This window comes from Somniosus microcephalus, chromosome 17 (genome assembly GCF_052327205.1).
Source record: "Somniosus microcephalus isolate GS21.2 chromosome 17, FLI_Smic_1.0, whole genome shotgun sequence".
Lineage (NCBI taxonomy): Eukaryota > Metazoa > Chordata > Chondrichthyes > Squaliformes > Somniosidae > Somniosus > Somniosus microcephalus.
Window position 1 is genome coordinate 91,942,614 of NC_141003.1, and position 23,505 is coordinate 91,966,118.

Consider the following 23,505-nt stretch of genomic DNA (forward strand, 5'->3'; position numbering starts at 1 on the left):
GGCATCAGCTGGCATTGGGTTAATCTCCAGTGTGGATCAGTATGTAGAGAATGCCAATCTCCTGCTCTACCTCTGCTGCCCAATAAGCCAGCCATTGTCACAGGCAAGACAGCAGCCTAAGTGACTTTGTGTTTCCCTCTCCCTCCTGGAAAACCATCAGGAGACCCTCGCTTCTGTTTGGCACTTGCCATGATGCACGGATAAGAACAATAACTTACCAGAGCTTGATCATTATGTGGAGCAGCACTGTAAATGTGCTTAGGATGATTGGCTCAGTTTAGTATTTTTAGCTAGAATTGCTGAACTGAGGAAAACTTTGCGAAGGCATTTTCGTCACTAGGAGTTCTCAACTTGAGGTTGGCAATCACATGAACCTGCACACAGTATTGCCGTTACCAATAATTGTAAGTTTTGCATGATAGAAAGTATATGTAGACTCTATGGGCTGGATTTTCATTGAGGAGGCGGGTAGGAGGCGGGACTACAACTTTCAGGGTTGTAGTCCCGCCTCCATCGAGTTGTAGCCAACCCACACGATTTTCAGTTGATTGACCTTATTGATCCCGCCCAGCGGGCTCAGCAGGCCAATTAAGGGCCACCTGGCAACAGGTGACGTCACAGATTGACATTTCATCTGTCAAGACCTTTTGACAGATGAAATATCAGCGTTTGACAGCTGTTTGAAACACTGACAACCTGTACTCTAAGTTAATTCCTTCCTGAATGCTGCAATTTTTGTCAGATCGCGGCCATTCTGCTTTCTGTGCCGGTGAGATGAGGAACTCCAGAGTCCTGAAGGAAGGAAGGCTGTAAAGGTAAGTAAAACTTCTTTAAACACACCAAACACACTTACCTCTGCACTCATGCACCCATCACTCACCAGAACACCGGACATCTCGACCCCTCCAAGTCCTTCAGCGACAGCCCGCCTCACTAACTTGGCATGGTTTGGAGCCATCGGGAATCCCACACTTCAAGAATCAAAATAGGGATTAGACTAAAAACTGCTTGTTAACTACCTGTTAACAGGCAGTTAATTGGCACTAATCCCCTTCCCGCCTCGGGGAGGCGGGTCTCAGTGCGGGGCGGGTACCCGCCTCCTTTGAAACTGGCATGGAGGCGGGTTGGGGGCGAGATGGGTTCGTGCCCCCGATTTCAGGATTTTAACCCCCTACATGCCTCTAATCCCGCCTCCACGGTCCAATGAAAATCCTGCCCTATGAGTTAGAAAAGTATCGGGTACTCAAAGGGTTAATTATGCAATTGCTGCATGAGGGTGGCAGTATAAAGCTATAAATGAATCTGTCAAGGGTGCGGTATGATAATATATCCCAATACCAGGAACTTCACATCACATCACTTGGGGTTACAAACACTCGCTAATAACCGACATTGTGCAATGCGTGTTGACAGTGTGTGACCAGAACAGTAACCCTCGATTAACTTTTTATGGTATCTTCCTTAAATATAGTTGTTCTTTGGCCTCTTACAAATAACTTTTGGTCCCAAAAATGAGTTAATTAAACAATTCTCCTCGCAGTTTGCGACATGCCTGCATAACGCTCCAACTGCTTTGCATCTAAAACACTCCTCATTGACATGTTACTACTTTTTGTCGTGTACAGAGAGAAATCTCAATTATCTCGTGTAAATGAGATATGATTATTGGTTGTAAAATGTCTTTTCCCGATAAATTCCAAGTCACTTAATAAGTTTCAATGATTATATAATTAACCCTAAGCCTACTAAGAAATGGAATGTCTGTTTGACAAAGGAGCAGGTGGCAGCTCGGCGAGTTAGTGAGGAACAAGACTGGCTCGATAAAAGTTGAGCAATGATTTCAAATTGTTTTCTGAAAGTCACCCGCACACAGCAAATGGATCCAAGCTTTTATTGGAAGAAGCTGTTTGCTTCAAGTCAGGCAACAGTTAATTGTCCTGCAGACTAAAAACCGATGGTATGGGTAAAGAAAACGTTCAGACCCTTTATTAAACTGTGGTGCGAATGCAAAGAGTTGACTTTAAGATTTCTGGGCTCAAGCACTGGTTGTTATCACAGTAGGTTTTACATTTTCCCTTGTTTCTCAGTCTTTTTTTTGTTAATATTAAATTGAGTTTGTTTCCTGTGCAGTTTGTTCAAGGAACATCTTACAGCTATGCAGCTGAGGGAGCACGTGCTCTGGATTGCTGTGATAGGCTTATTTTTTTCATAGCTGGTAGTTCAACTGAAATAAATGAGCAACAATACACGTGAATATCGTTGGCACAGTTGTTAAAGCAATTATACCATCTGTGTCCTGATTGAGTACAGGTGAACATGCCACTGTTAGGATTGTGCGGACACCCTGGTTATAATAGTGAATAGGGTTGGAAACAGTTGAAATATTTTTCTCCCATTCATCTCTAAGTGATCCAAGCTAAGCAGATTCACCTTAAACCCTAAGGAATTACTGGTCAGCTACACGACTGCCAATGTGAACCATGGTGATTTCCGGTGTGCCTTCCTACTGGGGAGGCAGTAACTCAGTTCGATCAAGTGAAAACTAATACATGGGTGGTTTAAGATTCATAATGAACACGAGGTCTATAAAATATATTTTTGGGTTTCACGGAGGTGACATTGAGATAGAGAAGTGGTAGCACTGCGAGAGGTGACAGCATCATAACATTGCAGAATCTGTGCTTCACTTTAACTCCCAGTTAATATTAATATTCACATCTAACTAGTGTTCCCTTTAATTTTGTTTGGCCTTGTGTGGGCCATTCAGAATACCGTGCATGCGCGGTTTGTGTATTGTCAAGCCGGCTGCGCGGTTCCCTGGAGCGCTGCGTGGCCGCACAGCTTACCGGGAACATCGCATCTAATTGTTGCCAATTTAAGGCTAGAAATTACTGCTGGAGATACCAGTGAATAAACATTTAACTAACGCATATGCTATTTTAACAAAGGCATTAACCCGTTTATATCTCCATTAAAACAGCAGATATCATTCTCGCACAATAGAGATTTGTAATGACAGTGATATAAATATTAATAGTATTTAATATTTACCCTTGTTATCACTATTTAAGAAGTTGTCTTTTTTGATTTAATAATCTGTTCTCATTTTTAACTGATAAAGGATGGGGTAAAATAAATAACCAAGATTTTAATAAGAGTGCAGCACTCACACAGCCTGGCCCTTATATTCATTTATCTGAAGAAAACAATTATGACGGGGATAAAATTTTGTTTTTTTAAAATTTACTGCATAAGATCTGGAAATTGTTTTGTTATTAAATTCATACAAGACAGTAGCAATCCCATAAGATTTTTAATTTTACATTAATAATACTTGTATTTATATAGCACCTCATTACATTAAAATCCAGCCGATTCACGGAGTGGGTGTTCCTGGTGAGGAGAGGTCATAGAGTCATAGAGTCATAGAGTAATACAGCACAGATAGAGGCCCTTCGGCCCATCGTGTCCATGCCGGCCATCAAGCCCTGTCTAATCTAATCCCATATTCCAGCATTTGGCCCGTAGCCTTGTATGCTATGGCATTTCAAATGCTCATCCAAATGCTTCTTAAATGTTGTGAGGGTTTCTGCCTCCACAACCCTTTCAGGCAGTGAGTTCCAGACTCCAACCACCCTCTGGGTGAAAAAGTTCTTTCTCAAATCCCCTCTAAACCTCCCTCCCTTTACCTTGAATCTATGCCCCCTAGTTATTGACCCCTCTACTAAGGGGAAAAGCTCCTCAGCATCCATCCTATCTATGCCCCTCACAATTTTGTACACCTCAATCATGTCCCCCCTCAGCCTCCTCTGCTCCAAGGAAAACAAACCCAATCTGCCCAGTCTCTCTTCATAGCTGAAGCGCTCCAGCCCTGGTAACATCCTGGTGAACCTCCTCTGCACCCTCTCTAACGCGATCACATCTTTCCTGTAGTGTGGCGACCAGAACTGCACACAGTATTCCAGCTGTGGCCTAACCAGTGTTTTATACAGCTCCATCATAACCTCCTTGCTCTTATATTCTATGCCTCGGCTAATGAAGGCAAGTATCCCATATGCCTTTTTTACCACCTTATCCACCTGTTCCGCCGCCTTCAGGGATCTGTGTACCTGCACACCCAGATCCCTCTGACCCTCCGTCTTGCCTAGGGTCTTACCATTCATTGTGTATTCCCTTGCCTTGTTAGACCCCCCAAAGTGCATCACCTCGCACTTTTCCGGGTTAAATTCCATTTGCCACTGTTCCGCCCATCTGACCAACCCATCTATATCGTTCTGCAGACTGAGGCTACCCTCCTCGCTATTTACCACCCTACCAATTTTAGTATCATCCGCGAATTTACTGATCATACCCTTTACATTCATATCCAAGTCATTAATGTAGACCACAAACAGCAAGGGACCCAGCACCGATCCCTGTGGTACCCCACTGGCCACAGGTTTCCAGTCACAAAAACAACCTTCGACCATCACCCTCTGCCTTCTGCCACTAAGCCAGTTTTGTATCCAATGTGCCAAGGCACCCTGGATTCCATGGGCTCTTACCTTCTTGACCAGTCTCCTGTGCGGGACTTTATCGAAGGCCTTACTGAAATCCATGTATACCACATCCACTGCGTTACCCTCATCCACACACCTAGTCACCCCCTCAAAAAATTCAATCAAATTAGTCAGACATGATCTTCCCTTGACAAAGCCATGTTGACTATCCCTGATTAATCCTTGCCTCTCCAAGTGGAGACAAATTTTGTCCCTCAGGATTTTTTCCAGTAATTTTCCTACCACTGATGTTAGGCTCACTGGCCTGTAGTTCCCCGGTTTTTCCCTACTACCCTTCTTGAATAATGGTACTACATTAGCGGTTCTCCAGTCCTCTGGCACATCCCCTGTGGCCAGAGAGGTCCTGAATATATGTGTTAGAGCCCCCGCAATCTCCTCCTTTGCCTCACACAGCAGCCTGGGGTACATTTCATCGGGGCCTGGGGATTTATCCATTTTTAGGCCAGCTAAAACCGCCAATACCTCCTCCCTCTCGATGTTAATATGTTCGAGCATATCACAGTCCCCCCGCCCTATTTCTATGTCTACATCGTCCTTCTCCATAGTGAAAACAGATGCAAAAAATTCATTTAGAACCCCTCCTACATCTTCCGGCTCCACACACAGATTGCCACTTTTGTCCCTAATGGGCCCTATTTTTTCCCTAGTTATCCTTTTACCCTTAATATACTTATAAAACATCTTCGGATTTTCCTTTATTTTGCTCGCCAGTGTTATTTCATGGCCCCTCCTTGATCTCCTAATTTCTTTTTTAAGTATCCCCCTGCACTTTTTGTACTCCTCTAGGGCTTCCTCCGTCTTTAGCCTTTTGTATCTACCAAAAGCCCTCCTTTTTTTCCTAATCCATTCCCGTATATCCCCTGACATCCACGGTTCCCTGTGGTTTTTGGAACCACTCTTGACCTTTATGGGAACATGTTGCCCTTGTATGATCTCAATCTCCCTTCTGAAAGCCTCCCATTGCTCCGATGCGGATTTTCCTACAAGTAGCTGATCCCAGTCCATTTTGGCCAGATCCTGCCTTATCCTATTAAAATCGGCCTTCCCCCAATTTAGAACCTTTATTTCCGGCCCATCCCTGTCCTTTTCCATGACCACCTTAAATCTTACCATATTATGGTCACTATCACCAAAGTGCTCACCTACTAGCACTTTTTCCACTTGGCCGGCCACATTCCCTAGAATTAGGTCCAGTACCGCCCCCTCTCTTGTAGGACTTTCTACATGCTGGCTCAAAAAGCTCTCCTGGATGCACTTTAAGAATTCTACACCCTCTGAGCCTTTCACACTTTGACTATCCCAGTTAATATTGGGGAAGTTGAAATCCCCCATTATTATTACCCTATTATTTGCACATTTCTCTGAGATTTGCCTACATATCTGTTCCTCTATCTCCCCCTGACTGTTTGGAGGCCTATAGTACACTCCCAGCAAAGTGCTTGCCCCCTTTTTGTTTTTAAGCTCCACCCATATGGCCTCATTAGAGGACCCAGCTAATATATCATCCCTCCTTACTGCAGTAATTGACTCCTTAATTAATATTGCGACACCCCCTCCTCTTATACCTCCCCCTCTGTCTCGCCTGAAGATTCTGTACCCCGGAATATTGAGCTGCCAGTCTTGCCCCTCCCTCAACCATGTCTCAGTGATAGCAACAATATCATACTCCCATGTGTTTATCAACACCTTCAGTTCATCCACCTTATTTGCAAGGCTCCTTGCATTAAAATAGATGCCATCCAGCCTTGCCCTTATATATTTGCCCTGCCTACCAAGCTGACTTGTTTTTTCCTCCATAATTGGCAGCACATCCCCCCCTACTTCAGCTCCCCCCTGTATCCCATCCCCCTGCCAAGTTAGTTTAAACCCCCCCCGACAGTGCTAGCAAACCTCCCCGCAAGGATATTTGTCCCGCTCTGGTTCAGGTGCAACCCGTCCGACTTGTACAAGTCCCACCTTTCCCAGAAGCAGGCCCAGTGATCCAGGAAAGTAAAACCCTCCCCCCTACACCAACTCTTTAGCCACGCATTCATCTGCTCTATCCTCCCATTCCTATACTTACTAGCACGTGGCACTGGGAGTAATCCAGAGATTACACCCTTTGAGGTCCTGCCCTTTAATCTGTTACCTAGCTCCCTAAATTCTTGATGCAGGACCTCATCCCTCTTTTTACCTATGTCGTTGGTACCCAGTGCTGACTGGGAAATCCCGGGATCACAAACTTTGATTTAATTTAAATGGATGTTAAATCATGCTCATGTAGGTCAGCAATTTCCTGTGAGCACCAGGACCACCCGATCAGGGAATGAGCCTGAATATCGTGAGGCACTGCGTAAAAGGAGTTTCCTTCAAGCAGAGTGACAACGAAGCAGGCAAATTGCAAATATTTGTTAATTTTGTCCTATAGGATTTGGAACAATGTAGACTTTCTCACTGACTCTCGGTGCGACCAACTGAGCCACGGCTGACACGTGAGGGGGAAAGGAATAGAAGGTGCTGCTGATCGGGTTAGATGAAGGATGTTGGGAGGAGGCTCGTGTGGAGCATAAACACCGGCATCGACCTGTTGGGCCGAATTGATGAGGGACTTCCTAGTCTGTGTCACTTATTCTCTAAGTTGCAAAGGTCATTTTAAACAGTAAAGTACAGGACTGAACAACACTTGTGCCACATTTGCTACTGATGAAATTAGAGATACTGATCATCAAAGTGTTTCGCAGAACACAAAAGGCCACAGGTGATCAGAGGAAATAACTTTCCATTGCTGTCAGCTGAAAATGAATGGCTCCATTGTGCACCTGTGAACTAACAACCCTCAAGCAAAAAGTGCAGTCACGCCCTCACATTACATAGGTAGTCTTTTGGAAAGTGGCTGGAAGCAGGCTTAAGGTTTGATTACTGCAGTGCCGGGATTTATTCTAACAATCCTTCTTCCTATTGGCTCTTCCCTTATCTATTGGCATTGATAACTCACAACCCTTGCCGGAGTAAAACTTTGGCAGATGAACAGTCACTTGTGGCACCTTTCAACTAACTGTGTAAGAGCTTGAAGTCAACATAAATCAGATTGATAACATATTTGAAAATCGCTGAGATCTTATAGACTTGTTGGCCGGCGTATTAAATTATCAATTTAAATAGCCAAGTACAATCAGTATTACACCCAATGGGCATTAGAAATTAATACTGTGTAGTACATTAACTAGTTCATAGAATCATAGAAATTTATGGCACAGAAGGAGACCATTCGGCCCATCGTGTCCATGCCAGTTCGTTTGATGCTAACCAGCTGGAGATGATCCTTAATACCAACATACGAAAAAGACAGACTGGAGAAGACTAGCTAGTCCATGAATGCTGTCCCATACAGTCACGGTGCAATTGAGTATCATGATTCCCAAAGCCCCCCACCAACCAGCAGCTAAATAATCTCCAAGGAAATGGAACAAAAGATACACCATTGTTCAAAAAAGGGTGTAACGATTAAACCCAGCAACTATATGCTGGTCAGTTTGACCTCAGTAGTGGGGAAGTTAGACCTCAGTAGTGGGGAAGCTTTAGAAACAGTAATTAGGGACAAAATTAACAGTCACTTGGACAAGTGTGGATTAATTAAGGAAAGCCAGCACGGATTTGTTAAAGGCAATTTGTGTTTAACTAACTTGATTGAGTTCTTTGATGAGGCAACAGAAAGGGTTGATGAGGGCAATGCAGTTGATGTAGTCTACATGGATTTCCAAAAGGTGTTCAACAAAGTGCCACATAATAGGCTTGCCAGCAAAGTTGAAGCCCATGGAATAAAAGGGACAGTGACAGCATGGATACGGAATTGGCTAAGTGACAGGAAACAGAGTAGTGGTAAATGGTTGTTTTTCGGACTGGAGGAAGGTAGACAGTGGTGTTCCCCAGGGGTCAGTTCTAGGACCACTGCTTTTCTTGCTATATATTAATGACTTGGACTTGGGTGTACAGGGCACAATTTCAAAATTTGCAGATGACACAAAACTTGGAAGTATAGTGAACAGTGAGGAGGAGAGTGATAGATTTCAGGAAGGCCTAGACAGGCTGGTGAAATGGGTGGACACGTGGCAGATTAAATTTAACACAGAAAAGTGTGAAGTGATACATTTTGGTAGAAAGAATGTGGAGAGGAAATATAAACTAAATGTTACAATCCCTGAAGGGGGTGTACGAACAGAGAGATCTGCGGGTATGTTTGCCCACTCGTTGAAGGTGGCAGGGCAGATTGAGAAAGCAGCTAAAAAGGCTTACGGGATCTTGGGCTTCATAAATAGAGATAGAGTACAAAAGTGTGGAAATTATGATGAATCTGTGTAAAACACTGGTTCGGCCCCAACTGGAGTACTGTGCCTAATACAGGGCACCACACTTTAGGAAGGATGTGAAGGCCTTAGAGAAGATGCAGAAAAGATTTACGAGAATGATTCCATAGACATAGACATAGAAGATAGGAGCAGGAGTAGGCCATTCGGCCCCTCGAGTCTGCTCCGCCATTCAATGTGATCATGGCTGATCATCCAAATTCAGTACCCGGTCCCTGTTTTCTCCCCATACCCCTTGATCCCTTTAGCCTTAAGAAATATATCCAACTCCTTCTTGAATATATTTAATGAATTGGCCTCAGCGCCTTCTGTGGTAGAGAATTCCACAGGTTCACCACTCTCTGGGTGAAGAACTTCCTCCTCATCTCTGTCCTAAATGGCATACCCTTTATCCTTAGACTGTGACCCCTGGTTCTGGACTCCCCGACCATCTGGAACATCCTTCCTGCATCTAGTCTGTCCAGTCCTGTCAGAATTTTATAAGTTTCAATGAGATCCCCTCTCATTCTTCTAAACTTCATCGAGTACAAGCCCAATCGACCCAATCTCTCCTCATACGTCATACCTGCCATCCCAGTTATCAGCCTGGTGAATCTTCGCTGAACTCCTTCCATGGCAAGAACATCCTTCCTCAGATAAGGTGACCAAAACTGTACACAATACTCGATGTGGTCTCACCAAGGCCCTGTACAACTGCAGCAAGACATCCTTCTTCCTGTACTCAAAGCCTCTCGCTACGAAGGCCAACATACCATTTGCCTTCTTAACCGCCTGCTGCACCTGCATGCTTACCTTCAGCGACTGGTGCACAAGGACACCCAGGTCTCGTTGCACTTCCCCTTCGCCCAATCTATTGCCATTCAGATAATAATCTGCCTTCCTGTTTTTGCCACCAAAGTGGATAACCTCACATTTATCCACGTTATATTGCATCTGCCATGCTTCTGCCCAATCACCCAACCTGCCCAAATCATCCTGGAGTTTCTCGGCATCTTCATCACAGCACACACGCCCACCCAGCTTTGTGTTGTCTGCAAATTTGGAGATATTGCATCTAGTTCCCTCGTCCAGATCATTAATATATATTGTGAATAGCTGGGGTCCAAGGACCGATCCCTGCGGTACCCCACTAGTCATTGCCTGCCACTCGGAAAACGACCCGTTTAGTCCAACTCTTTGCTTTCTGTCTGCCAACCAGTTCTCTATCCAAGTCAGTACCTTGCCCCCAATCCCATGTGCCTTAACTTTACATGCTAACCTCTTATGCGGGACCTTATCGAAAGCCTTCTGAAAGTTCAGATAGACCACATCCACTGGTTCTCCCTTATCTATTTTACCAATTACATCCTCAAAAAATTCCATCAGATTAGTCAAGCACGATTTACCTTTTGTAAATCCATGTTGACTTTGTCCGATCCTGTCACTGCTTTCCAAGTGCTCAGCTATTACATTGTTTATAATGGACTCTAGCATTTTCCCCACTACCGATGTCAGGCTTACCGGTCTGTAATTCCCCGTTTTCTCCCTACCACCTTTTTTAAATAGTGGGGTAACATTAGCTACCCTCCAATCCATGGGTACTGTTCCAGATTCCATCGAATGTTGGAAGATGATCAGCAATGCATCTACTATTTCTAGGGCCACTTCCTTAAGTACCCTAGGATGTAGATTATCAGGCCCTGGGGATTTATCGGCCTTCAGTCCCATCAATTTCCTTAACACCATTTCCTTACAAATACTGATTTCTTTCAGTTCCTCCCCTTCATCAGACCCTATGTTCCCCAACATCTCTGGGAGGTTATTTGTGTCCTCCTTTGTGAAGACAGAACCAAAATATGGATTTAATTGGTCACCCATTTCTTTGTTACCCATTATAAATTCCCCTGATTCTGACTGCAAGGGACCTACGTTTGACTTCACCAATCTTTTTCTCTTCACATATCTACAAAAGCTTTTACAGTCAGTTTTTATGTTCCCTGAAAGCTTACTCTCATATTCTATTTTCCCCTTCTTAATTAATCTCTTTGTCCTCCTTTGTTGAATCCTAAACTGCTCCCAATTCACAGGTTTACTGCTTTTTCTGGCCAATTTATATGTCCTCTCCTTGGATCTTATGCTATCCCTAATTTCCCTTGTTAGCCACGGTTGAGTCAGCTTTTTTGTTTTATTTTTATGCCAAACTGGGATGAACAATTTCTGTAGTTCATCCATGCAGTCTTTGAATGGTTACCATTGCCTATCCACCGTCAACCCCTTGAGTGACATTCCCCAATCAATCCTACCCAACTCGTGCCTCAGACCATCATAATTTCCTTTATTTAAATTCAGGACCCTAGTCTCTGAGTCAACTACTTCATTTTCCATCTTAATGAAGAATTCTATCATATTATGATCGCTCCGACCCAAGGGGCCTCGTACAACAAGATTGCTAATTAATTCTTTCTCATTGCATAATATCCAGTCTAAGATGGCCTGATCTCTGGTTGGTTCCTCGACATATTGGTCCAGGAAACCATCCCGTAAACACTCCAGGAATTCCTCCTCCGCAGTATTGTTACTAATTTGGTTAGCCCAATCTATATGTAGATTAAAGTCACCCATGATGACTGCTGTGCCCTTATTGCACACTTCTCTAATTTCCCTTTTAATGCCATCCCCAACCTCCGCATTACTGTTTGGAGGTCTATATACCACTCCCACTAACGTTTTCTGCCCCTTGGTATTTCTTAGTTCTACCCATACAGATTCCACATCATCAGAGCTAATATCCTTCCTTACAATTGTGTTAATCCCTTCTTTAACCAGCAATGCTACCCCACCTCCCTTTCCTTTTTGCCTCTCTTTCCTGAATATTGAATACCCCTGGATGTTGAGTTCCCAGCCTTGGCCACCCTGGAGCCATGTTTCCATAATCCCAATCAAATCATATTCGTTTACCTCTATTTGTGCAGCTAATTCATCCACCTTATTCCGAATGCTCCAGGAATGAGGGACTTCAGTTATGTTGATAGACTGGAGACACTGGGGTTATTCTCCTTGGAGCAGAGAAGGTGAGAGGAGATTCGATAGAGGTGTTCAAAATCACGAGGGGTCTAGACAGAGTAGATAGAGGGAAACTATTCCAATTGGCAGAAGGGTCGAGAATCAGAGGACACAGATTTAAGGTGATTGGTAAAAGAACCAAAGGCGACATAAGAAAAACTTTTTTACGCAGCGAGTGGTTAGGATCTGGAATGCTCTGCCTGAAATGGTGGTGGAGGCAGACTCAATCATGGCTTTCAAAAGGGAATTGGATAAGTATCTGAGGGAAAGAAATTTGCAGGGCTACGGGGAAAGGGCGGGAGAGTGGGACTAGCTGAAATGCTCTTGCAGAGAGCCGGCACGGGCTCAACAGGCTGAACGGCCTCCTTCCATGCTGTAACCATTCTATGATTCTATAAGAAATCTTCGGCCAATTCGGGGAGGGGGGAGAAAATTTGCTTGATTCGTCTATGACCAAAATGAGTTCCAGGAGACCACAGTGACCATGAGACACATCACCCAATAGCCAACCTACCTTTGGTACGCTGTGACACCTGACACAGCCAGACACTCGCCCAGCTCCCTGTTTAACACTTTCAATGAATCCTCAGTCGCTGCAAAAGCAACAATTTGTTCCAATGGTCAATGACTCTCTGTGGAACAGCCTTCTGACATCTAACCCAATTCAATGCTTACACAAGTTATAGGCTTGTCCCCTGGTTCTCCAATTTATCTAATTCAAAAAGTCTAGATCCTAAGTTTTCCCTGTTCTGCACTCACCCCTTTGGCATATTTTTCAGTCACTAAAGCCTGTGGCACTGGGACTCGCTATTAAAGAGCTCAGATTGAGTCTTCCTGCTGTTCCATGCTCCAGCCACCAGATGACAGTGAAGGGATAATTGCTCAGAATGCCGGACATTTTCAAGCAATTTGCTCAAACAAATTGTGTCAATATCACTTTCACGCCTCACTCGGGTCAATAGATCTAACTAAAAATAACATTCATAAGACAACAAATACATTTTAAAAATTACACAATTGTAAAAAAAAGTCACTAAATTTACCAGTAAAATGAAAGGTTGAATGTTGGAATGCCAGTGAGGTTTCTCCTGTACCCCCCACGCCTGCTCTCAGGCCTGGGCTGTGAGGTTTCTCCTGTACCCCCCATGCCTGCTCTCAGGCCTGGGCTGTGAGGTTTCTCCTGTACCCCCCACGCCTGCTCTCAGGCCTGGGCTGTGAGGTTTCTCCTGTACCCCCCACGCCTGCTCTCAGGCCAGTGAGGTTTCTCCTGTACCCCCCATGCCTGCTCTCAGGCCTGGGCTGTGAGGTTTCTCCTGTACCCCCCACGCCTGCTCTCAGGCCAGTGAGGTTTCTCCTGTACCCCCCATGCCTGCTCTCAGGCCTGGGCTGTGAGGTTTCTCCTGTACCCCCCACGCCTGCTCTCAGGCCAGTGAGGTTTCTCCTGTACCCCCCACGCCTGCTCTCAGGCCAGTGAGGTTTCTCCTGTACCCCCCACGCCTGCTCTCAGGCCAGTGAGGTTTCTCCTGTACCCCCCACGCCTGCTCTCAGGCCTGGGCTGTGAGGTTTCTCCTGTACCCCCCACGCCTGCTCTTAGGCCGGGGCTGTGAGGACTGCTTTATTCCAGAGCTTGGAAATTGGAGAGTTGGAAAGTTCCAGAAGGTGTTGACAAATTCTGTGTGTAAGAGACAGATTATGGGAGCAGTCTTCATCGAACTACAATATCCAGAGTCAATGACAACTAGAACTGTCAGGTGGGGCGGAAGCCACAAAAGTTAAAAGATGTGTTTTTCAATATTTTACACAGTTTAAGCCATTAAATAAAATTCTTGGTGTTATTTCGGATATGATTTCTTTTGGTGTCAAATTGTTCATCCCAGTTTGGCATAAAAATAAAACAAAAAAGGTGACTCAACCGTGGCTAACAAGGGAAATTAGGGATAGCATAAGATCCAAGGAGAGGACATATAACTTGGCCAGAAAAAGCAGTAAACCTGAGGATTGGGAGCAGTTTAGGATTCAACAAAGGAGGACAAAGGGATTAATTAAGAAGGGGAAAATAGAATATGAGAGTAAGCTTTCAGGGAACATAAAAACTGACTGTAAAAGCTTTTACAGATATGTGAAGAGAAAAAGATTGGTGAAGTCAAACGTAGGTCCCTTGCAGTCAGAATCAGGGGAATTTATAATGGGTAACAAAGAAATGGGTGACCAATTAAATCCATATTTTGGTTCTGTCTTCACAAAGGAGGACACAAATAACCTCCCAGAGATGTCGGGGAATATAGGGTCTGATGAAGGGGCGGAACTGAAAGAAATCAGTATTTGTAAGGAAATGGTGTTAAGGAAATTGATGGGACTGAAAGCCGATAAATCCCCAGGGCCTGATAATCTACATCCTAGGGTACTTAAGGAAATGGCCCTAGAAATAGTAGATGCATTGCTGATCATCTTCCAACATTCGATGGAATCTGGAACAGTACCCATGGATTGGAGGGTAGCTAATGTTACCCCACTATTCAAAAAAGGAGGTAGAGAGAAAACGGGGAATTACAGACCGGTAAGCCTGACATCAGTAGTGGGGAAAATGCTAGAATCCATTATACTGGATGTAATAGCTGAGTACTTGGAAAACAGTGACAGGATCGGAAAAAGTCAACATGGATTTACAAAAGATAAATCGTGCTTGACTAATCTACTGGAATTTTTTGAGGATGTAACTGGTAAAATAGATAAGGGAGAACCAGTGGATGTGGTATATTTCGACTTTCAGAAGGCTTTCGATAAGGTCCCGCATAAGAGGTTAGCGTATAAAGTTAAGGCACATGGGATTGGGGGCAAGGTTTTGACTTGGATAGAAAACTGGTTGGCAGACAGGAGGCAAAGAGTTGGAATAAACGGGTCTTTTTCCGAGTGGCAGGCAGTGACTAGTGGGGTACCGCAGGGATCGGTCCTTGGACCCCAGCTATTCACAATATATATTAATGATCTAGACGAGGGAACTAGATGTAATATCCCCAAATTTGCAGACGACACAAAACTGGGTGGGTGTGTGTGCTGTGAGGAGGATGCCGAGAAACTCCAGGATGATTTGGACAGGTTGGGTGATTGGGCAGAAGCATGGCAGATGCAATATAACGTGGATAAATGTGAGGTTATCCACTTTGGTGGCAAAAACAGGAAGGCAGATTATTATCTGAATGGCAATAGATTGGGCGAAGGGGAGGTGCAACGAGACCTGGGTGTCCTTGTGCACCAGTCGCTGAAGGTATGCATGCCGGTGCAGCAGGCGGTTAAGAAGGCAAATGGTATGTTGGCCTTCGTAGCGAGAGGCTTTGAGTACAGGAACAAGGATGTCTTGCTGCAGTTGTACAGGGCCTTGGTGAGACCACATCTTGAGTATTGTGTGCAGTTTTGGTCGCCTTATCTGAGGAAGGATTTTCTTGCCATGGAAGGAGTTCAGCGAAGATTCACCAGGCTGATACATGGGATGGTAGGTATGACATATGAGGAGAGATTGGGCTTGTACTCGCTGGAGTTTAGAAGAATGAGAGGGGATCTCATTGAAACTTATAAAATTCTGACAGGACTGGACAGACTAGATGCAGGAAGGATGTTCCAGATGGTCGGGGAGTCCAGAACCAGGGGTCACAGTCTAAGGATAAAGGGTATGCCATTTAGGACAGAGATGAGGAGGAATTTCTTCACCCAGAGAGTGGTGAACCTGTGGAATTCTCTACCACAGAAGGCAGTAGAGGCCAATTCATTAAATATATTCAAGAAGGAGTTGGATATATTTCTTAAGGCTAAAGGGATCAAGGGGTATGGGGTGAAAGCAGGGACCGGGTACTGAATTTGGATGATCAGCCATGATCACACTGAATGGCGGAGCAGGCACGAGGGGCTGACTGGCCTACTCCTGCTCCTATCTTCTATGTTTCTATGTTTCTTTGTCACTAAGCGGGAGTGGTGGTGCTGGGACACGGATGTTTCTGAGGTGCTTTGACGCAGAGCTCAAACTTTGAGGTAGGAATGGGCTGGAGCGTTTCAGCTATGAAGAGAGACTGGACGGGCTGGGGCTGTTTTCCTTAGAGCAGAGAAGGCTGAGGGGGGACCAGATTGAGGTGTACAAAATTATGAGGGGCATAGGTAGGGTGGATAGAAAGGAACTTTTCCCCTTCGTTAGAGGGGTCAATAACCAGGGGGCATAGTTTCAAGGTAAGGGGCAGGAGGTTTAGAGGGGATTTGAGGAGAAACTTTTTCACCCAAAGGGTGGTTGGAATCTGGAACTCACTGCCTGGAAGGGTGGCAGAGGCAGGAACCCTCACAACATTCAAGAAGCATTTAGTTGAGCACTTGAAACGCCATAGCATACAAGGCTACGGACCAAGTGCTGGAAAATGGGATTAGAATAGACAGGGCTTGATGGCCAGCATGGACATGATGGGCCGAAGGGCCTCTTTCTGTGCTGTATAACTTTATGGGCAGGATTTTCATTGGGCCGTGGAGGCGGGATTGGAGGCGCGTGGGGGGTTAAAATCCTGAAATCGGGGGGCACAAACCCATCCTGCACCCGATTCGCCTCCATGCCAGTTTCAAAGGAGGCGGGTACCCGACCCACACTGGGACCCGCCTCCCCGAAGCAGGAAGGAGATTAGTGCCAATTAACAGGTAGTTAACAGGCAGTTTTTAGCCTAATTCCTATTTTTAATGTTGAAGTGTGGGATTCCCGACGGCTCCAAACCACGGCAAGTTAGAGTAGGCAGACCGTCGGGCTGAAGGGCTTGGAGGGGTCGAGATGTCCAGTGTTCAGGTGAGTGATGGGTGCATGAGTGAAAAGGTAAGTGTGTTTGGTGTGTGTAAAGTGTTTAAAGAAATTCTACTAACCTTTATTTACCTTTACAGCCTTCCTTCCTTCAGGTTTCGGGAGTCCCTCATCTCACCGGCACAGAAAGCAGAATGGCTGCGAGCTGTCAAAAATTGCAGCATTCAACTTTCTGTTCCGGGGAGATCTCTAAATCAGCCTGAGAGGAAGGAATTAACTTGGAGTACAGATTGTCAGTGTTTGACAGCTTCAAACAGCTGTCAAACGCTGATATTTCATCTGTCAAAAGCTCTTGACAGATGAAATATCAATCTGTGACGTCACCTGTTGCCGGATGGCCCTTAATTGACCTGCTGAGCCCGCTGGGCGGGCTCAACAAGGTCAATCAAGTCAAAATCGCGTGGGTTGACTACAACTCGATGGAGACGGGACTACAACCCCGAAAGTTGTAGTCCCGCCTCCTACCCGACTCCTCAATGAAAATCCAGCCCTATGACTCTGTGAATCAATCAGTCACAGAATAGTGAATGATCACCCGGCTAAGGTACTGTTTATTGCACCCAAGGGTGTAAAGAACCCCTCCGTGATCCAGCACTCTGCCAATGACCACTTCATCATGAACAAGTCTGCCATGTCATCATACAAATAACAGAAACTGCAGTGAGGTTCTGGGGACAGAGGGAGATGAATAAACAAGTGAATAGAATGCTTGTGACTTGTGCAATCCATTAGGTAAAAAAGGGTAAAAATAAAATTTAAATAAGTAAAAATAGGAAAGAGAAGGAAATGGGGGAGGAAAGCAACTCAGGAAAAACAGAATTTTTTTAAATTTAAAATTATATTTTATGATTTTATTTTTGTATTTAGGGTTAACATTTCAGTAATAAAACAACTCTTTACACTAGAGGAACAATAATATCAGGCTTTGTTTGGTGTCACGGTGTGGAGCCAAAAACAAAAAGGAACAATGACTGTCCCATTGAAGGGGGAGTTAGTTACCCTGGACCTGCTGATAGTGAGGTGTTGAAAAGCAAAATCGTTAATTTAATATATATCTGCAAGTGAACCTGAGGCTCTAATCCAATCAATGTGTGTAAGGCATGAGGGTGATATCATCTGAACCATCGCATTGAATCTATGGCCCGTACAATTGAATTAAATAATCCTCCAGATCTTATTCACCTCTTGCCTGGCATGGATCTCATTCAGCCTGCAAAGAATCTACATGCAAGATATTGTATTCAACATGAATGTTCCAAAAATAATAAAGCATTTTGTGGTTTTACATTAAATACATAATGTGGATAGTATTTTATTCTCTCTAAACATTACATTATTATAACTTGGGATTTGTTTCATTCTTGGTAAAGCATTTATTTCTCCCAGCCCCCTCAGTCAGAGCTCCCCGGCACTATTGCCAGACCAAGAGGACATGTGCGTGACCTATTCCCAGAACACTGCCCCTACTGCTTCCAAACTAAACAAGAGAGACAAGGGAGGGTCCCAGAAATTCCTCACACCCACCTCCACAGTCTGCCCTTCACTCCACACCTCGCCCTCACAGCACTGTGCGGGGAATTGAAGTCACAAGCCAGCATCCATCAGACTGCAGCATACACAATGAGCCAGTAAGGAGCAACGCTATTCTGGCAACTACTTAAATGTAGCAATCCCAGCATAAATATCTAACATTTCAAATGGGCTAAATAATGTCTGGATTATTTTTCATGAGTTTTGTGCTCTTTCAAATCCCACTCCAGAGACTCAAGCACAAAAATCTAGGCTGACACTCCAGTGCAGTATTCAGGGAGTGCTGCACTGTCGGAGGTGCCGTCTTTCGGATGAGACGTTAAACCGAGGCCCCGTCTGCTCTCTCAGGTGGATGTAAAAGATCCCATGGCACTATTTTGAAGAAGAGCAGGGGAGTTCTCCCCGGTGTCCTGGCCAATATTTATCCCTCAATCAATATCACTAAAACAGATTATCTGGTCATTATCACATTGCTGTTTGTGGGAGCTTGCTGCGAGAAAATTGGCTGCCGCGTTTCCCACATTACAACAGTGACTACACTTCAAAAGTATTTCATTGACTGCAAAGCGCTTTGGGGCGTCCTGAGGTTGTGAAAGGCGCTATAGAAATGCAAGTCTTTCTTTTATCAAGCGCTTGCAGGCCAGGTATACCATAACCAACTGCAGAGTACAACTCCTGCTCTCCCTCATGAACTTGCCTTAAACTCTGTCTCAGAAGAACGCCCTCTATTGCATCAGTGCGAACATTTAATGTCATCGTTCTGGACGCCGAGTGAAATTGGCAGTTTTGTACTAACCATTGCCAAAATCTGGGCTGATTTGTGCTCTTGGCATTTGACCATTGCAGTTAGCAGAAAGTACAGGCAATGGTTCCGTCCAGGATTCACCCCGACGTCCCAGAGGTGAAAGGATAGAGGGGGAAACTCACTGGCTCCAGAGCACAGATTTCTTAAATTGTTAGAAAGTTCATCATGAGTATCAGGGGCCTAACTTGGTCCATAGACTTTAGGTTGTGTAGCAGCTGCTCTGCAGTGTTTAATACAGTTTCTATTTTATGATATTCAATCTCTGAAATGCAGCTTTTTATATAACTAGTAAAAGTGCAGCTCATTAATACGGCCGTGGTAAAACCATATTACTACAACTAACCATTTAAGGATTTCGAAGAACTCTTCAAAGCAGTAATCTGATTTTTATTTCATTCGTTCCTGGGATGTGGGCGTCACTGGCAAAGCCGACATTCATTGCCCATCCCTAGTTGCCATTGAGAAGGTGGTGGTGAGCTGTCTTCTTGAACTGCTACAGTCCGTGTGGTGAAGGTACTCCCACAGTGTTGTTAGGGAGGGAGTTCCAGGATTTTGACCCAGCGACAATGAAGGAACGGCGATATATTTCCAAGTCAGGATGCGCCTGCTGCCCTTGTCCTTCTAGGTCGAAGAGGTCGCAGGTTTGAGAGGTGCTGTCGAAGAAGCCTTGGTGAGTTGCTGCAATGCATCTTGTAGATGGTACACACTGCAGCCACGGTACGCCGGTGGTGGAAGGAGTGAATGTTTAAGGTGGTGAATGGGGTGCCAATCAAGCGGGCTGCTTTGTCCTAGATGGTGTCGAGCTTCTTGAGTGTTGTTGGAGCTGCACTCATCCAGGCAAGTGGAGAGTATTCTATGACACTCCTGACTTGTGCCTTGTAGATGGTGGAAAGGCTTTGGGGAGTCAGGAGTTGAGACACTTGTCACAGAATACCCAGCCTCTGACCTGCTCTTATAGCCACAGTATTTATGTGGCTGATCCAGTTAAGTTTCTGGTCAATGGTGACCCTCAGAATGTTGATGTTGGGGGATTCGGCGATGATAATGCCGTTGAATGTCAAGGGGCGGTGGTTAGATGCTCTCTTGTTGGAGATAGCCATTGCCTGGCACTTGTGTGCTGCGATTATAACTTGCCACTTATCAGTCCAAGCCTGAATGTCGGCCAGGGCATGTGGGCACGGACTGCTTCATTATCTGAGGAGTTGCGAATGGAACTGAACACTGTGCAATCATCAGTGAACATCCTCACTTCTGACCTTATGATGGAGGGAAGGTCATTGATGAAGCAGCTGAAGATGGTTGGGCCTAGTACACTGCCCTGAGGAACTCCTGCACCGATGTCCTGGGGCTGAGATGATTGACTGCCAATAACCACATAAAGCTTCCTTTGTGCTAGGTATGACTCCAGCCAGTGGGGAGTTTTTCCCCTGATTCCCATTGACTTCAATTTTACTAGGGCTCCTTGATGCCACACTGTTGTGTATGTACCTTTAAGGGAATAACTGGTCTTAGACTGCAGTACCGGCAGTGACCACCCCTGTATAAAAGGCCCTAGCAGGCTTCTGTAGTTTCAGTTTCAAGCTGCCTCTTGTTCAGTAAAGTACCTGTTAAACTGTTCTCCCGAAGTCCGTGTATTATTGAGGCGCGGACTTTACACACACTAGGTCATATTCTGCCTTGATAGCAAAGGCAGTCACTCTCACCTCACCTCTGGAATTCAGCTCTTTTGTCCCTGTTTGGACGAAGGTTGTAATGAGGTCTGGAGCCGAGTGGTCCTGGTGAATTAGTGAGCAGATTATTGGTGAGTAAGTGCCACTTGATGGCACTGCCGACAACACCTTCCATCACTTTGCTGATGATTGAGAGTAGACTGATGGGGCGGTAATTGGCCGGATTGGATTTGTCCTGCTTTTTGTGGACAGGATATATCTGGGCAGTTTTCCACATTGTCGGATAGATGCCAGTGTTGTAGCTCTACTGGAACAGCTTGGCTGGAGGCGCAGCTAGTTCTGGAGCACAAGTCAATATCAATAGTTTTGTTTGAACAAGTTCCAATCCCCTCCCTCCCTCCTCTCCCTCCATCCCTCCTCCCCCTCCCTCCTCTCCCTCCATCCTCCTCACTCCCTCCTCTCCCTCCTCCTCACTCCCTCTTCCCCCTCTCTCTCCCTCCTCACTCCCCCCTCTCCCTCCTCATCCATCCTCTCCTTCCTCCTCCTCCCCCTCCTCCTCCCCCTCCTCCTCCTCCCTCTCCCTCCTCTCCCTCCCTGAGGAGATGCCCTGATTTCCCTCAGACTTTCTGACACTGCGATGCTGTAACTTTGTCCAAGGTGTGGCGGAAACGGGGTTTCTGCTGCACTTACGATGAAGTTACAGTTGTGTAAAGTCTGGAAATTCAGGGCCAGCGTTTAGCAGAGGTAGACACTGAAAGGGACCACACAATGATCTCAGCCTGCTTACATGATTTGGTTGTGTGGCGAATTACAGCAGAGCCACACTGAGCTCTCTGATTGCGGTGACTGGATTTATTGGTGTAGCTTTCAAATGACACGGGGGCTGCCTGTGAATGCAGAGTCGTGTAGGGGCCCCTGTTTCACTGGAGACCAACCCGCTGCCACACCGAGCTGTATTGTTCTACAAACTGTCCCTAATCTAAGTACAGCCACCCCACATTGATAGACGTTAATACGGTTGTGTACTCTCGATTATCGGTTATTAGTGTCATCGCAAAGTGAAGTGAGGCTGGAATTATTTGTCCCGAAACAGTAATGAGAGGTAATTGCCTTTATGTCTGGAAAAAATAGTGCATTAAAAATACTGCAAAGCAATAGTTTTACTTAAAATATTGGCAAATAATCCAACTTTCAACAAAACTGATGGAAAAGATTTTAAAAATATACAGGCATGGCAAAGCAACTAACGGTGCTGCTCTAATTACAACTCCGCTCAGTTTTTTAATAAATGTACATAATTGGTTGAAAAAATAAATCAGCTCTTGCTGCCTTGTACAGAGTAGATTTCAAACTGTTAGAAAAACAAATTGTGCAGAAATTTCCAGTTAAATTCAACTAAGTCTTAATCCCAAGATATTCACCTTCTGAAGCCTCCTTCACGTAACAAACTATAAAACAAGAAAGACAGTTTTAGTCTCTGTATTTCCCCCAATAGAGGGAAAAATACACTTTTACAAAATATAAATACAATGAACTTTATAATGAGACCACCGTATGTTAATAGCGACTTCAGATAGACTGAGCTGTGAAGTTTAGGGATCTAAGCAGTTGTTACTGGACAGAAACTGATTCACGAATGCTATCCCAGTTCTTGTTAAAGTGAATGATATTTTTCTTTGTTTTCTAAAAAGGTTTACTTCTTTTATTTTTAGAGTACCTCCAAAATACTTTCCATTTTTCTCTTTTTAGGCTTGGTGTTGTTCTGCACTATGAACCTTGGCCTTTCACCTAGGCTACTCAAATTATAAAAAAAGCCTTGTGCTGTTAAGATCCCTCGCTGGGAGGACAGTGAAGTGGCCGTCACCCTGACCTTAGACTATTTATATTGCTCTTTGGCTACTCCATGGGATCAGCCTTACAGAGTGACGTTGATTTCTTAAGTATTAGTAGAAAGGTAGATATATATTGATCTATGGGATGATGTTGTCCTAATGGTTCTATATTTTCCCTATTCTTTGCACATTATCCAATTAAGCAAGTAATAGAATCATCGCAGTACAGCACAGAAGGAGGCCAATCGCACCATCGCACCGGTGTTGGTGCTGGCTCTTCAAGTGAGGCCATCTATTCTAATTCCATTTTCTTACTCCTCCCCCATAAACTTTTATATTCTTCCTTTTCAAATAATTATCCAATTCGCTTACAAATTATGTTACATCGGCTTGCCCCTGCATGTTTCGTTTTTTTAAACTTTTTGCGAGGCAAGTTCCTGAGAGTGCGAGCTGAGGGAAAGCGGGCATCTGGGACCTGAGTGAACAGGGAAAGCAACAGGGTAACTCCTTAACCAATCAGACTGAAGGATTGTGAAATTAACAGTGCAAAGACTGAGAAGGAAGTGTTTGGTTTTATTCGTTCCTGGGATGTGGGCGTCGCTGGCGAGGTCAGCATTTATTGCCCATTCCTAATTGCCCTTTGAGAAGGTGGTGGTGAGCCGCCTTCTTGAACCGCTGCAGTCCGTGTGGTGAAGGTGCTCCCACAGTGCTGTTAGGAAGGGAGTTCCAGGATTTTGACCCAGCGACGATGACGGATCAGCGATATATTTCCAAGTCAGGATGGTGTGTGACTTGGAGTGGAACTTGGAGGAGGTGGTGTCCCTGCAAAAGGACATAGACAGGCTAAGTGAGTGGGCAAAAATTTGGCAGATGGAATATAATGTTGGAAAGTGTGAGGTTAT

At 44.9% G+C, this 23,505-nt stretch overlaps 1 protein-coding gene and 1 long non-coding RNA gene across 2 annotated transcripts in view; one reads left to right on the forward strand and one right to left on the reverse strand.

Annotated features, from left to right (window-relative positions):
- LOC147105922 (semaphorin-3E-like) overlaps positions 1 to 23,505 on the forward strand; it is a 415,428-nt gene that overhangs the window by 121,098 nt on the left and 270,825 nt on the right. The gene's annotated exons all lie outside the window — the stretch shown is intronic.
- The window catches only part of LOC147105923 (uncharacterized), a 190,110-nt gene continuing 187,965 nt past the window's right edge, over positions 21,361 to 23,505 (reverse strand). The window contains exon 4 of the long non-coding RNA XR_015081642.1: positions 21,361 to 22,219. This is a non-coding gene — a long non-coding RNA (uncharacterized LOC147105923). The remainder of the gene's footprint in view (positions 22,220 to 23,505) is intronic.